Here is a 14,581-nt window from a genome sequence, read left to right as displayed (position 1 = left end):
CGAAGTAGGTTGTGTGGGAGCATCAGGGAGGGAAGTACCCCCACTGTCAAGGAGGCAGGTGTAGTCTTCTAGTTCTGAGAGGCAACAGTAATGCGATTAACTGATGGGGGTTCGCGTGGCAGTGGCATAAGAGGTGGTCATAGCTGCAGGATGTAGGCTCTCAAATTTCGTCTTAAACTCAGTGTAGGTCAGTCAGTCCAGCGTCACATTCCGTAATTTTCCTCTCTTTCTGTAAAATTCTGCGGTCTGGCGAGCAAGGTTAGTGATGCTCTCCACAGTTTAAACAGATGGGAGGCAGGGCACATGGAGTATTGGGATGTGATGGATGTCCACAATCTAGACATGTGATGCTGGAAGTACAGTGGGAAGACATATAGCCCAACTTCCAGCACCCCATCGGGGGAGGGATATAGGGCTTTGCGTCACAGCAATAGACCACCACCTTGACCTTCTCGGAAAATATGTCACCCTCTAATGCCAAAATGAAGACACCAGTGGCAACCTGATTATCCCTCTGACCCTAACGGACGCGGGGGCAAAAATCAACACTTTGCCACTCTGCATTGGCGCGCAGCTCGTCAGACTGAAAAAGGTCACTGTGGAAAATAGTACCCTGGACCATATTTAAGCTCTTATGTGGTTTGATGGTAACAAACATCCGCCAACTTGTCAGAAGCGAATAACGCCTGTGACTGGGCTGAGGATTCTGATTTTAACAAAACTTACCCAGAGCGCATTTTGGACAAGCCCTCCACCTCCCCAAACTTGTCCTCCAAATGCTCCACAAGAAACTGAGGCTTCATGGACATGAAAGATTCCCCATCAACTCTGGCACATAAGAGGTACCAGGGCGAATAAGCTTCAATGCCATCCTTATCCTGGCGTTCCTTCCATTGTGTGGCCAGGGAGGGGAACAATATGAGGTCGTATTTCTTAGCATTGAAGTTAGACTTTGCCCACTGAGACTGCTGGCGGCAGACCACCAGCAAGAGATGGCGTACTATGCTTTATAGCATGTCATCCGCCCTGATGCCACCCACTCCGACCAGGGGCTCTCCCCACAGGCGCCACCCAGCCTCAGCAAGGGCCACCTGGCAGGATGGCCTTTGCTGGGAGGTGGCCATCTACTCCATGGCATATGCGGGGAGTTAACAGCGCATCAGCAGAGCAATCTCTGTGTTGTCAGGGGGCTACAACTAACAGGGTAGCGGGCGGCCCTACCACAACAGACTGGCTACCATGTTGGATATGAGGTGCCAAGAATTCCATTGTCCTCATCGGCGTAGAAAACGACACTGCATAGTGGGTGGAGGAAAATGCACCCAGGAAGGCCTAAAGGTGAGAGACTGCTTTTAGTCGCCTCTTATGACAGGCAGGAATACCTTAAGCCTATTCTAATCCCTGGGTCTGCAGGGGGGGGGGGGAGGAGGAATGATTTATAGTAAGTATGCGAACGACCTGCCAAACATGTTACCTAATAATCAGATTTATAGTTTTAGTGTATAGCGTGGTAGAGTAGAAACTTGTTAAAACCTAAAATACCGATATTGTCATTTAACTTCAGATACTTTCACCCCAAGCCGCCAAAGTAAGGTATTTCGTATATTTATCTTTTCTGTTTTCCTTTAAGGGAATTTTTGTACTGTTTCTATTATTAACAGTAAACGACTTTTGCCAACTATCCTCGAATTAATCTTTTGCACATCACCAAGCTCAGCTAGGTGACAGCAAAGTTCGCTCAACTCCATATTTTACGTTTACATGCTCTCTTCTAACCACTCCATGGTTCAGACTACACTCTAACAACAAAGATACTTCATGCAGAAACATTACGATGAGTGCTGTGTGATCTGTCCACAACGAGGCAAGCGCCTTGTGAATGGCTTCCTGTAGGAGCCATTCAGCAACACCAGTACTGGAGCAACAGTACGAAATGCTGAAGTCCTAAAGGCACTAGGGTGGAGGACACGGGGGCAAAGGACATGCGCTAAAACTTAGATCAAATTACAGAACACACCTTCACGAATAGAACGTAAAACTAAAGCTGCTGTTTAGGCATTGTCGCCCAACACCGAAGGTAGGATGCTGGGAAAGTTAAAAGTCCGCCTCAAATCGGCTAAAAGTGGGCAGTACAGAAAGATGCCGACGACCATTTGTTAGCCACACCGACACCGAGGTAGGCAATCGCGACGGAGGAGGTAACCATGCGTTACCCACGTATGGCTAATGAGGAGCCGGCAGAGGACAACTGATTCCCTGCGACAGTACCGCATGGAAGACTTGCACACATTCGCAGTCTCCTTGATGACACGCAGTTTGTTGTGTGTACTGTTATGCCATTCCATCTCCCAAAGCCGCAAAACCCGGTGGCGTAAGTCAGAACGCAGGTCAGTTTCGGAGATGCCCATCTCCAAAAGCGATTTCCGTGTACCCTGTTTGGTCAGCCTGTCGGCAAGTTCATTCCCTGGGATTCCGACGTGTCCTGGGGTCCAGACAAACACCACTGAACGACAGCACCATCCAAGGGCGTAGATGGACTCCTGAATGGACGCTACGAAACGGTGGTGAGGGTAGCACTTGTCGATAGCTTGTGGGCTGCTCAAGGAGTCAGTACACAGAAGAAACGACTCCCCAGGCGTGAACGGATGTTCAAGAGCACAAGATATAGCCACCAACTCTGCAGTGGAAACACTGCAGCCAGTGGGCAAGGAATGCTGCTCAATATGTCCTCCATGGACATACGTGAAGGCGACATGACAATCAGCCATTGAGCCGTCGTCGTAAACCACTTCATGGCCTCAGTACATGGCGAGAATCTAGAGAAAGTGAGAGAGCTGCAGGTTTAACAGAGTCCTTAGGGTCATGCAAAAGGTCCAGAACAATCTGCGGCGTAGGTGTACACCATGGAAGTATATGTTAATGGACCTGGAGGAGAGGTGGTAAATGGAAGGACTCTAGGCAGAAGGGACCAGACGCAAACCACACTCTTAAGCCCTGACCTGGGCTAACAATGCAGGAGATTAACTGCTGTGGTTGGGAAGAGAGACTAATTCAGATGCGCAGGAGAACTATGAACGTGTGCAACGTAACTGGCGAGCCGTTTGAGCAGTTGTGCATGCCTAACCTTCAATGGAGGGACTCTGGCCTCCACCGTGACACTGGTCACTGGACTCTTTCTAAAAGCTCCCATAGCGAGGCGAACGCCACAGTGGTGCACTGGGCCGAGTAAACGCTACGCCGAGGGCGCCGCCAAACCATAAACCAGACTCCCATAGTCAAGGCGGGATTGAACAACGGCCCTGTAGAGCTGCAGCAGCGTAGAGCTATCTGCACCCCAATTGGTGTTGCTCAGGCAGCGGAGGGCATTGAGGTGCTGCCAGCACTTCCGCTTAAGCTGACGAAGGTGGGGCAACCAAATAAATCGGGCGTCGAAAACAAGTCCTAAGAATCGATATGTCTCCACTACAGTGAGTGGATCGTCATTAATGTAAAGTTCTCGTTATGAATGAACAGTGCGACACTGACAGAAACGCATGACATCAGTTCGCAGCTGAAAACTGGAAGCCATGGGCTAGAACCCATGAATGCGCCTTGTGAATGGCTCCCTGTAGGCGCCATTCAGCAACACCAGTATTGGAGCAACAGTACGAAATGCTCAAGTCGTGCACATACAGAGAAGGTGAGACCGAGGGCCCTACAGCTGCTGCTAGACTTAATAGCCACTAAAAATAGACACACTCAATACACAGCACTGTGGAATGCCATTCTCCTGAATACAGGGGGAAACTGTGGGAGGCATCAACTTTGACACGGAAAGTATGGAGAGAGAGAGAGAGAGAGAGAGAGAGAGAGAGAGAGAGAGAGAGAGAGAGAGAGAGGAAACTTTGGATAAAAATCATGAGCAGGCCTCGGGAGACCCCACTCATCCAATGTGGCAAGGATATGATGCCACCAGGTCGTGTCGTATGCTTTACGTAAGTAAAAAAAAACGGCAACCAGATGTTTGCGTCTAGAAAAAGCTGTTCTGATGGCAGACTAGGGACACTAGCGACCCTGGCGGAAGCTGCCCTGACATGAAGCCAGTAGGCCACATGACTCGAGGACCCAACCCAACTGCCGACACACTTTGTTCCAGCAGCTTACAAAGGAAGTTGGTGAGGCTGATGGGCCGATAACTATCCACATCAGGCGTGTTTTTACCAGGTTTGAGCGTGGGGATGATGGTGCTCTCCCGCTATTGCGATGAAAAGACGTCATCACACTAGATCCGGTTGAAGATGAGATGTCGCTTGTCAGATGAGACATTATTAATCATCTGACTGTGGATCCTATCTGGCCCAGGATCTGTGTCGGGTCAATGTGCAAGGGTGCTGAGTAGCTCCCTCTCTGCAAATGGGGCGTTACAGGGTTCACTGTGGCGTGTAGTGAACGAAAGGAGTTTCTTTTCTATTCGCCGTTTGAGGGCGCAAAAGGCTGGGCGGTAGTTCTATGATGCAGAGGCTCGAGCATAGGCTCAGAAAAGTGCTCAGTAATCGCGTTTGCGTCGGTAGATAACATGCCATTGATGTACCCAAAGAGACATCTGATCGTCCAGACTTGGGAAAGTGGCGTGTGGCACCCAATGGTCGACATGTACCTCTCCCAACACTGTTTCCGTCGTTTTATAAGCTGGCGAACGCGGGCGCGGAGCTGCTTAAAGGCTATTAGGTGCTCTAGGGAATGGTTCCAGTTATGTCGCTGTAAAGATCCTCGACGCTCCTTAATTGCATTTCAATGGGGGCGCCCTGAAGAGCGAGGGATCGCGTTTTCCGGCGCAGAAACAATTGTTGTAGTCACCTGCTCAACCATCACATCGATGGCACCATGTAGGGGAGATTCAGCGATGACAGAAGAGGTGAAGGCTTCACAGTCTGGCTTGTTTGAAGCCCATCTGGGCCTGACGCCGGGGCAGTGACAGGAAGATGTGTAAGTGGTCACTACCACACAGGTAGTCATGTGCTCTCCAGTGGATAGATGGGAGAAGTCCAGGACTGCAAACCGAGAGATAAATGGCAGAGTATGTGCCATGTGCCACACTGGAATGTGTGGGGTCATCTGTATTTAAGAGGCAGAGGCTGAGGTCATGTTATGACAGTAAATTTTCGACCTCCCTACCTCAGTCAGCATGGTGCCACCCCACAAGAGGTTATGCGCATTAAAATCTCCCAGAAGTAGTAAAGGCTTAGGAAGTTGGTGCAGCCAATGCGTTCACAGGTACTGCACTATCTGGAGAGAGGATATACATTGCAGACAGTTATTTCCTACGTTGTCCTTATCCTGATAGCCACAGCTTCAAGAGGTTTGAAGGGGCACAGGTTCACTACATACCGAGTTCAGGACAGACAAACTCCACCTGACACTATTATAGTCACTACAGCTCTTGTAATATCCCCTACAGCCACAAAGGCCAGGGTTCCTGTAATATTCCTTATAGCTGCAGAAGGCAGGGGTCCACATTGCCAGGAACCACATTTCTTGGATGACAATGCAGAAAGAAGGTGTAAAGCTTAACAGTTGCCATAATTCAGCCAGGTGGTGGAAAAAACTGCAGGAATTTCACAGGAGGGTGACATTATCCTGAGGCTGGGAAGGCATGAAGCATGTAAGGAGGCAGGTTATGCCTCAAGGTCACCTGTTGCCACCGATTGAATACTTGTATCCATTCCTATTGTGGATCAGACATCAGTGAGATCCAAGTCCTTAGGGGACACTGAGATCTCCACCTCATCCTCAGGTGCAGAATTGGTAGGGAGTCGTGGTGGTGGGACCACTGGAGGGTCCTTTTTCATAGCAGACAGTTTGCTTGCCCTTTAGTTACTCTTTAGGGGCTTGCTGGGAGGACTTCTCCAAAGAAGCTTCAGACACAGAGGACGACCGTGAAAGTCATTGTCCAGCAGCTTTTGGTTCCTTTAGCCACTGGCGAGTGTCAACTGTGCATTACTGGAGACCTTGGGAGACAGGTCTCAAGGGAATCCTCCTGCATGAAAGGAACTGGAGGAGGCTCTTCCTTCTCTGACTGGGGGAGGGGACCGATATCCCCTGTGGGGGGGGGGGGGGGGGGGGCGGGAGGGGGGGCAGTCCCTTGCTCCCGAAGTAGGTACTTTGGGACCAATGGAAGGAGATTTTCCCCCTACCACCAGGGGGCCTATGTATTCTGGAGACCCCACTGTTTGTGGCACACAGTATGGTACGACTGGTACTTGTGACAGCGATGGAAATGTAACTGCAGCATATGTGGACGTCAACCGAACGAGGTGCAATCGTTCGAATTTATTTTTAACCTTGTGGTAAGTCAACCGGTCCAGGGTCTTTTACTCCATGATTTTCCGCTCTTTTCGAAGTACTGGGCACAGGGGGAGTGCTGTTCTCCACAGTTGGTACAAGTGGGAGGAGGAGCACATGGAGCATCTGGATGCAGTGGACGTCTGCAGTCTCGACATGTGGCGCAGGACGTGCAGCAGTAAGACATGTGTCCGAATTTCCAGCACTTTAAGCACCCGTAGGTAGAGGGACATATGATTTGTAACACCGGTAAACCACCATCTTTACCTTTTCAGGCAATGGAACAAACTCAAAGGCCAAGATGAAGGCACTGGTAGCAACCCTGTTGGCTTTTGATCCCCTGTAAATGCGCTAGATGAAATTAACACCCCACCGTACTAGATTGGCGCGGAACTAGTCGTCATACTGCAGAGGAGGTCGCGATGGAAAATGATCCCCTGGGCCGTGTTGAGGCTTTTATGGGGAGTGGCGGAAACAGGAGTAGCACCCAGCCAGTCACAAGCAAGTAATGCCTGGGATTGGGCTGGGGAAGCTGTCGGAATCAAGATTGCATGGCTTGTCATTTTGGACAGTGCTGTCACTTCTCCAAACTTATCCTAGAGACGTTCAACGAAAAACTGAGGAGTCACCATCAGTTCTGCTACAGACAAACTGAGGCGAATGTGACTCTCCGTTCTGTAGCATGGTGTAGCGAAGGAGGGAAACGATTTAGGGTCATCCCTGTCGGCATTGTATTCTATCTTGCCATTCTTAGTGACTGCTGGTGCTGTATGGTCACCAGCAAGAGATGACAGTCTGCTTCATTGTGGGTCATCCGCCACTCCGAACAGGGGCTCTCTCCATGGGCGCCAACCAGCCACAGCAAAGACCAACTGGCATGACGGCTGTTTACTGGAGTCCTGATCCTGATACCCCAGGAAGACAGGCATCTACTCCTTGGCATACGTGGGGAGTTTACAGCTCAGGCATCAGCAGTGCTATCCCTGTGTTATCAGCGGGCTACCACTAAATTGGTACATGACGGCCCCACCACAACTGACTGGCTACCATGCTGGATATTGGGCGCAAAGAAATCCAATGTTGTCGTAGGGGCGGAAGAGGACAGTAGACAATGGAAGAAGACGACATACCCCAGAAAATGTCTTCGCCCAAACAGTTTAATTGCAGGTGGAGATGCAAAACCATGAGAGGTTCAGGAGATCGAATCTAAGGGCACTATGGATAACTCGTGCACCACGTAAGGCTATTTTCCCCATATGGCCCACACTTCTGTAGAATTTGTTCTCTGCCTCTTGATGACTGGGTGTTGTGTGATGTCCTTAGGTTGGTTAGGTTTAAGTAGTTCTAAGTTATAGGGGACTGATAACCATAGATGTTAAGTCCCATAGTGCTCAGAGCCATTTTTTGTAGAATTTGGGAAGTGGCAGGTCAAACCATAGAATGGGACCTGAACTTATAGGGCTGTAAACAGATTCGTTTTAGTCGCCTCTTACGATAGGCAGCAATACCTTGGGCCTATTTTACCCCCCCCCCCCCCCCCCCCCCAGAACCACAGATGGCAACTAGTATTTTGTTAATTGATAACATTTTGTTGATTATTGTTGCTTTAATGACCTTATTTGCCATAAAACGTACTGTATGTTACAGGAGTATTACAATAGCATTTTCATGTTAATTTATAAAAAATCATAAGTTTTAAAAATTAAACTAGGTAATGTTCCATTCGACACGTCGTTAGTTGTGGTAAAAAAGTTCTAAATTCAATGAAGCATCTACTCAAATCCTTTGATGGAAGGAGCAAAGATTCAAGGTTCAATAAATGAGCCAAGTAGAACAGACGATCTGATATGGCTCATGTTTTAAAGTCCAACTTGGTAAGGGCTGTTTATACTATATCAGAGTTTCACTGTGACGTGATTCTAAGTTCCGCCGAATTCGCGTGAAAAAATACCCCAAGACTACCCGACTATCAGGAAAATGTGGCCACTTGTCTAACAGAAGAGACATTGCGTGATGGCTCAGCTATGTTAACACTGGGTAACACCTCCTAGTGCTAAAATATTTTGAAACTTCCTGGCAGATTAAAACTGTGTGCCGGACCGAGACTAACTCGGTAGTCGTGCTTGGGCAGCTCAGTTGGTAGAGCACTTGCCCGCGAAAGGCAAAGGTCCCGAGTTCGAGTCTCGGTCCGGCACACAGTTTTTAATCTGCCAGGAAGTTTCATATCAGCGCACACTCCGCTGCAGAGTGAAAATCTTATTCTAAAATATTTTGTTGACGCCCACCCAGACGGAGAAACTATTATCGTAATAAAATACAAGAAAACAAAGCTCGCACGGAAAGATCTAAGTCATGTATGTACGGACTTTCTAGTACAGCAGGCCGCAATCCCTTTACTGGGGTGTGACTTCGTAAGGGCCGCAAACTCCAAAATATTGTCCTGTGTGCCAAATTATTCAAAATTTGGGTTCCCTGCCCTAAATACCAGCCAGACAGGGGTCAGAAGTAGTAAGTTCCACAATGGCCCGCTCTCCATTTTGAGGGGAGAAAAAAATGGAGTAAAAATTACAAGAACGGTGAAGAGAGGGCCACAATCAGCTTAATGGCCGTTCCGATGCGGCCTACAGGCTACAGTCAGTACATACCTGATTTAAGTGTTAGTTTTCCCGTGCAGTATTCGTGAGTAGAACGGTAGAGAAAGTAAAGGTGGTTTGATGAACCCTGTGCCAAGCATCTAAGTGTGAATTGCACAATAGTCGTGTAGATTTACCTTTTCTAAGGTGGAAGGAGACGGCGGCGTGACCAGTTAAAATAGTTTCTAGTGCAGAACACTTATCTGGTGCAGACAATATGTAGCGATCGAATCAGTTGCCTGTCAAGCGGAGAATCGAAATAGAAAGTATTTTCGTCCAGCGGCCTCAAGGAATGGCAAGCGACACCTGCCTCACTGGAATGCGCTAAGGATGTTTATCTTTAAGAATGAACGCTCTGAACCGTGTGTGCCTGAAGTGGAATGCCCAACTTTGGGCCAATGTTGTTTAGTGCAGTATGCTGCAGGTGCAGTACAACATCAACCATTTGTTGTATACCTATTTTTGGAAGTTTATTAGTGACTAACAGTGGAAGGTAAACTTCAGGAATTTAAGTTTTAACAACTTAATAGCGTCCTAGATGAAACAGGGAAACTCATCGACGAGTTTTCCTTATTTTCTTTCACATAGCAAGTTTCCTCGTGTCCTTTAAACATAAGAAGTTCACGTATTAAACACCTACTGGAACATGCAGCAACAATGGCAAATAGTTGTCAGTGATATATTACTGAAATTTAAAGGAAACTAAGACGACATGGCATATGCTCTATAATTCTGTTTTACATGACGAAATAAAAGATCGTAAGGATTTATCCATAATCTTGCTAAGTGTGGTCTGACTTTCAAAAGGAATTATTGGATAATATTCATAGATGAATATTTTGTTGGAAAGAAAACTAACCAAATAGTTTTTATGCAGTTTTTGCACTTTAGTCACCCATGAACCATGAAATTTGCTGAAAATCTGAAGAGTCATTCTTGACCAGGAGAACATTAAAACTGGAGATACTTTTGGAGAAAATAATGAATTGGACGACTAGAGAGCTTCGGCAGCAAGCCAGTACTGAGCAAATAAGTTGCGGCTGAAAGGTGGTAGGAATATAATCAAGGGCTATACAAAGAAAACGAACAAAGATCTAAGTCCAAACAAGGCACATGGAGAGTGTAGCGAAATTCAACGCCAAAGAAATCAGGTGCTGATAGGTGTTAACATTATCTAACTACTATTTAAGTAAGTCATGGTTGCAAAATATTAACACGCAATATTTACAGAATATTGGAAGCACTTCGAAGCTGACCTTGGTAAAGATCATTTTGGGTTCTGGAGAACTGTAGGAACACGGAAGACAATACTGATTCTACGTCTTGTGTTAGGAGATAGTTTTAAGAAACGCATACCTACATTTATAAAACAGATTTATGGAAGTTTAAATTGTTCGGATTATTCTCTTCGAAATTCTGGAACTAGCTGGGATGAAATACAGATCGTAAAAGTTCAGCTAACGAGGCAGGGTGAGGGTTCCCCAAACCCTGCGTGCGGGGGGAGACGCTACAAACAACTACCCCACCCCCGCCGCGAAAGCAGTTTAAAATACAGTACATACCACTTCGAAGGAGAAAATGAACCATTTTTAACTCTCTGTGAGTCGTCCATTATAGGCAAAAAAGGGGCATTCCCCATGATGTGCGTTGTCTAAGGCTCTGTAGCCACAACATGGGGGTGGCTCGTTCCATAAACTATGGGTTAATCTCATACGTCCGATGTGGAGGTGACAGAACGGTGAATTCCTTCAAGGATGAACGGAAGGATGAGCCCATGTAGTGGTAGTCTCCTTGATAATGTGTGTATTAGAAGGGCAGTAGTCCATCACATATTCCATCTCCAAGTAAGGGGAGAGGCTAATTGCACCCGAAAATCTGCACCTGCTATCGTGAAGTCTGTTCGAAGACTAAACGATTCTCGAACAAAATGGACCATTTCATTCCTTGAGATACCCACATGACTTGCGACCCGGAGAAAGACAGCTGAGCAACCACTACGTCCAAGGTTAAAATATGAACGACAGGTATTAAGGGGCCAATAACATTGACCAGTATCCTGGAAATGACCATGTTGTCACTAGAAATGAGAATGCAGTTAAGAAATGTTTGATAAAACTGTCTCTTACTGGCTTTCAGCTCTGCCGTAAAAGCACGTTCCCAATAACTTGTTCCTGACTGGCGAAAGACATGAAAGTAGCATTTTGTGGTGACTGCCGTCTTGGAGATTTTGAAATTTACTGACTCTCTTATAAGTTGTCATACAGCCAAATGTGGTAACTGAGTTCGCAGGAAGCCTTCCGCAATTGGCGAAGGAGAAATCTTAAGAAAGGAAAATGTTCTGCAAAAATAGAACGCATCATACAATGACCAACAGTAGCGTTTCTATCCTGTACTGCCGGCTGCGGTGGCCGAGCGGTTCTAGGCGCTTCAGTCCGGAACCGCGCGACTGCTACGGTCGCAGGTTCGAATCCTTCCTTGAGCATGGAAGTGTGTGATGTCCTTAGGTTAGCTAGGTTTTAGTAGTTCTAAGTTCTAGGGGACTGATGACCTCAGATGTTAAGTCCCATAGTGCTCAGAGCCATCTATCCTGTACGGTTAGGCAGTAAAGAGAAATTCTCTCGTTCAACAAGTCACTGAAGGAGCACTAGCCCTACAGCTTTTCCCTTTACGCGAATGCAACACTGACATAACTCTGGACAGGACAGTTTTGTGATAATGCCTCTTATGGCCGACTATTACAACTGTCTTCCATCGCATATTGTCGGTGTTAATCTGCAATCATTACTTATGCAGTACTCAATCTGGATGGCGTGTGTGCTGGAGACACCTAGGAGCCATCTCATCCTTCCCATTCTTCAGCGTTATCCTGCGTGGATGAGTTATGTTTGAACATCTGAAAGGACAAAAATGATTGTCAGAAAGACTTAGCATTCGTTTTTAAAACAGTTACTGAGGCCAGGTGATGTGCAAGAGCACACGCAACACAATGTATCCCAAACTTCATTGGCTTCCAAATAAATTTACTGTCATTTCTGAAGATATGATGAAACGAAGACCAAACTTTTCTAAACGGTAAGTCAAAAGAATGTTTAAGGACTAATCCTGGTTCGTTTTCATGGCGCCAACAAATGCTAAATTAGAGAGCTGAGTAAGGGTGTAATACTTCCACAGTATCAAGAAACAATGGACTTCTCACTTGCGCCGGTAGGTGCTCCTTCCTCACCCGTCTTAGGTGAGACTTTGATCAATTCCCTAGTCTATTTTAATCTGCGTCCACTGACGCAGTCCTAATGTACAGCTTCTGTAGTTTCACGAGTTTCGAGTTAATTTTCCAAGTGATTCCTTATTAACTCCTCGCGTGTTTCATGATAGAACTGTACACCACGTATGCACTGCTAGTTCTGCGCACTACACGCATCACCCCCCCCCCCCCCCTCCCCCGCCAAAAAATACTTCCCGAACGCTAACCAATTTCAACTACAACCTCTAGCCACCCAACCTTCTCTTGTACTTTATTCTGCACAAACTTTCCTAAAAACGAAATAGTCTGATAGTCCAGTCGCTAACGCCTGCCATGTGCCCAAAACCTAATAGACGAGCGATAGCAGAAGTCAAAACAATATCTCTAAAGGCCAGTCTATAATTCTCAAATGAAGAACCTTTGAGATAGCCAATACGTTGTCCTGCCGACAACGCCACATACTGTTTCATAGTCCTAGATGCGTCCACTTTGATCCATCTCACTCGTTGTCCATAAACTTGACACTTCACGTACTCAATTAGACTAACTACAGAAACAATCGTGGTCAGTACATCGTTCCCCACTGCTGCACGCAGAGACCTAGTGGTGAACTTGCCATACCCATAACTAACAAATGGAACAACAATGTAACCACCAGCAACAGTCAATTCCAAACGAATCGATGGGTCACAACTGCCAACACACAAATAACTCAGTAACACCGCCACAAACTAATATGATCACATAATTCAAGACGTTGAATCAATCACATGCCTCACACAACTTGGAAGCAAATGTCACGCTAAAGCGCCACCACGTACTCCAACTTGCCAGCTACAAACACGATTTAATTCAAATACGCCGCGCCATGATGTCACCGGCCAAAGCGAACTGGTGGTACTTCAAATTTCGGTGCACCCTGTATTTGCTCCCTTTAACTACTTTCTCTTGGGAATTTTTTTCAGTTCTGTCTGCTTCTGTGTACAAATTCAATATCAATGGTTGTGAAGTTTTACCCTAGTTAACACCAAATTACCTTTTTGATCTACTTATTGCTCCCACCTGTGTTTTGTAGGTGTATCCTCTACTTTAGCCTCCTCCCGAATATTTTGACACTGATTCAACTTTAATTGTCAAAGGCTTTCTACTTACACAAAAGCTAGCAAGGGATCCTCGTTTTCCTGCACTGTTTTCCGTTACCAAATGCAACGTCACAATTTTTCCGCGGTTTCTTTTCTCTTCCTTCTCATCGTAGAGTACATTTTTTTCTTTCTATTCTATATATTCTGATGTACGAAATATTAATTGAAGCCTATCACAATGGACGAGTTTCGCATAGTTACTGTGCATCAGAATTTTGTCCGTATGTGGCTCCAGGGCCTCCAAAAATTTTGTGGAAGGAAACTTTCTCTTGTAGGCTGTCCAATTATATCCTTTAATCGCCGTGCGATTGGCCAATTTTGACACCAAGTGCTTGAAAGTGACGTGACAAAGCAAGCAAATCTCACAACGAATGAAGATTATACAGCCTACTACGGACCAGTAGTTCTTTCAAGAAAGATAATTAGGAAAAAAACATTGAGGAATGCATTTGTAATTACACATGCAGATATGCAGAGCACTTCTCTCTGAATTTTTTTTCGTTTTTTAAATGTACTACTAAGCAAACTGGGGCCACGTGAGATAGACAAACCCAACGTACGTATCATCTAATCTACAAACCCGCACAGGTTGACTATTTCATTTGACTAGTTTCGCTCATCATGTATTAGCATCGCCTGATATTCAAACCCTCCTGGCAGCACGTTATGGGTTCAAAGGTTTGTTTACCCCATTATTTAGTACGTCGCTTTAGCTCAATAACTAAGAATTTAATATCCCCAGACATAACTCATGAGTATTTGTCTAAAAAAAAAAAAAAAGCCGAGTACGTGTGTCATGCGGCTGCAATAAGAGCTACAGTAAATACAAAGCCTCACGTTCTCCAAGTATGTTCCCGCGTGAAACTACGTTTACAGGTCTCAAGTTAGACAACCTAGTGATTTACATAATTTAAAATCTTAGAGTGCACTCCGTTTTTACCTTAGTACTACAGCTGTGACTATGGGTGAGCAGACTGAGTAAACTAGTGTGCATATGGGAAGAACGCTAGTTTCCGTCTACGTTCTGGCCAGCATCTTTCTTAGAGGAAGGTACTTCTGGCTTGCTTCACTCAATTTCGTGCTATTTGCCGGATCCACTTAAGGACTGACGAACAGTGTCAGATATATTGGCAAAAATTACGAGACATTTCTCACTTGAAACGAATGTGATTGTGGAACCTGCCATCACGTAGTTTCAATAACGAGAATTTGTGTAGAACACTCTGAAGCGTCATGACAGCTTT

Source organism: Schistocerca americana, chromosome X, assembly GCF_021461395.2.
Source record: "Schistocerca americana isolate TAMUIC-IGC-003095 chromosome X, iqSchAmer2.1, whole genome shotgun sequence".
Lineage (NCBI taxonomy): Eukaryota > Metazoa > Arthropoda > Insecta > Orthoptera > Acrididae > Schistocerca > Schistocerca americana.
This window is presented reverse-complemented; position numbering follows the sequence as displayed.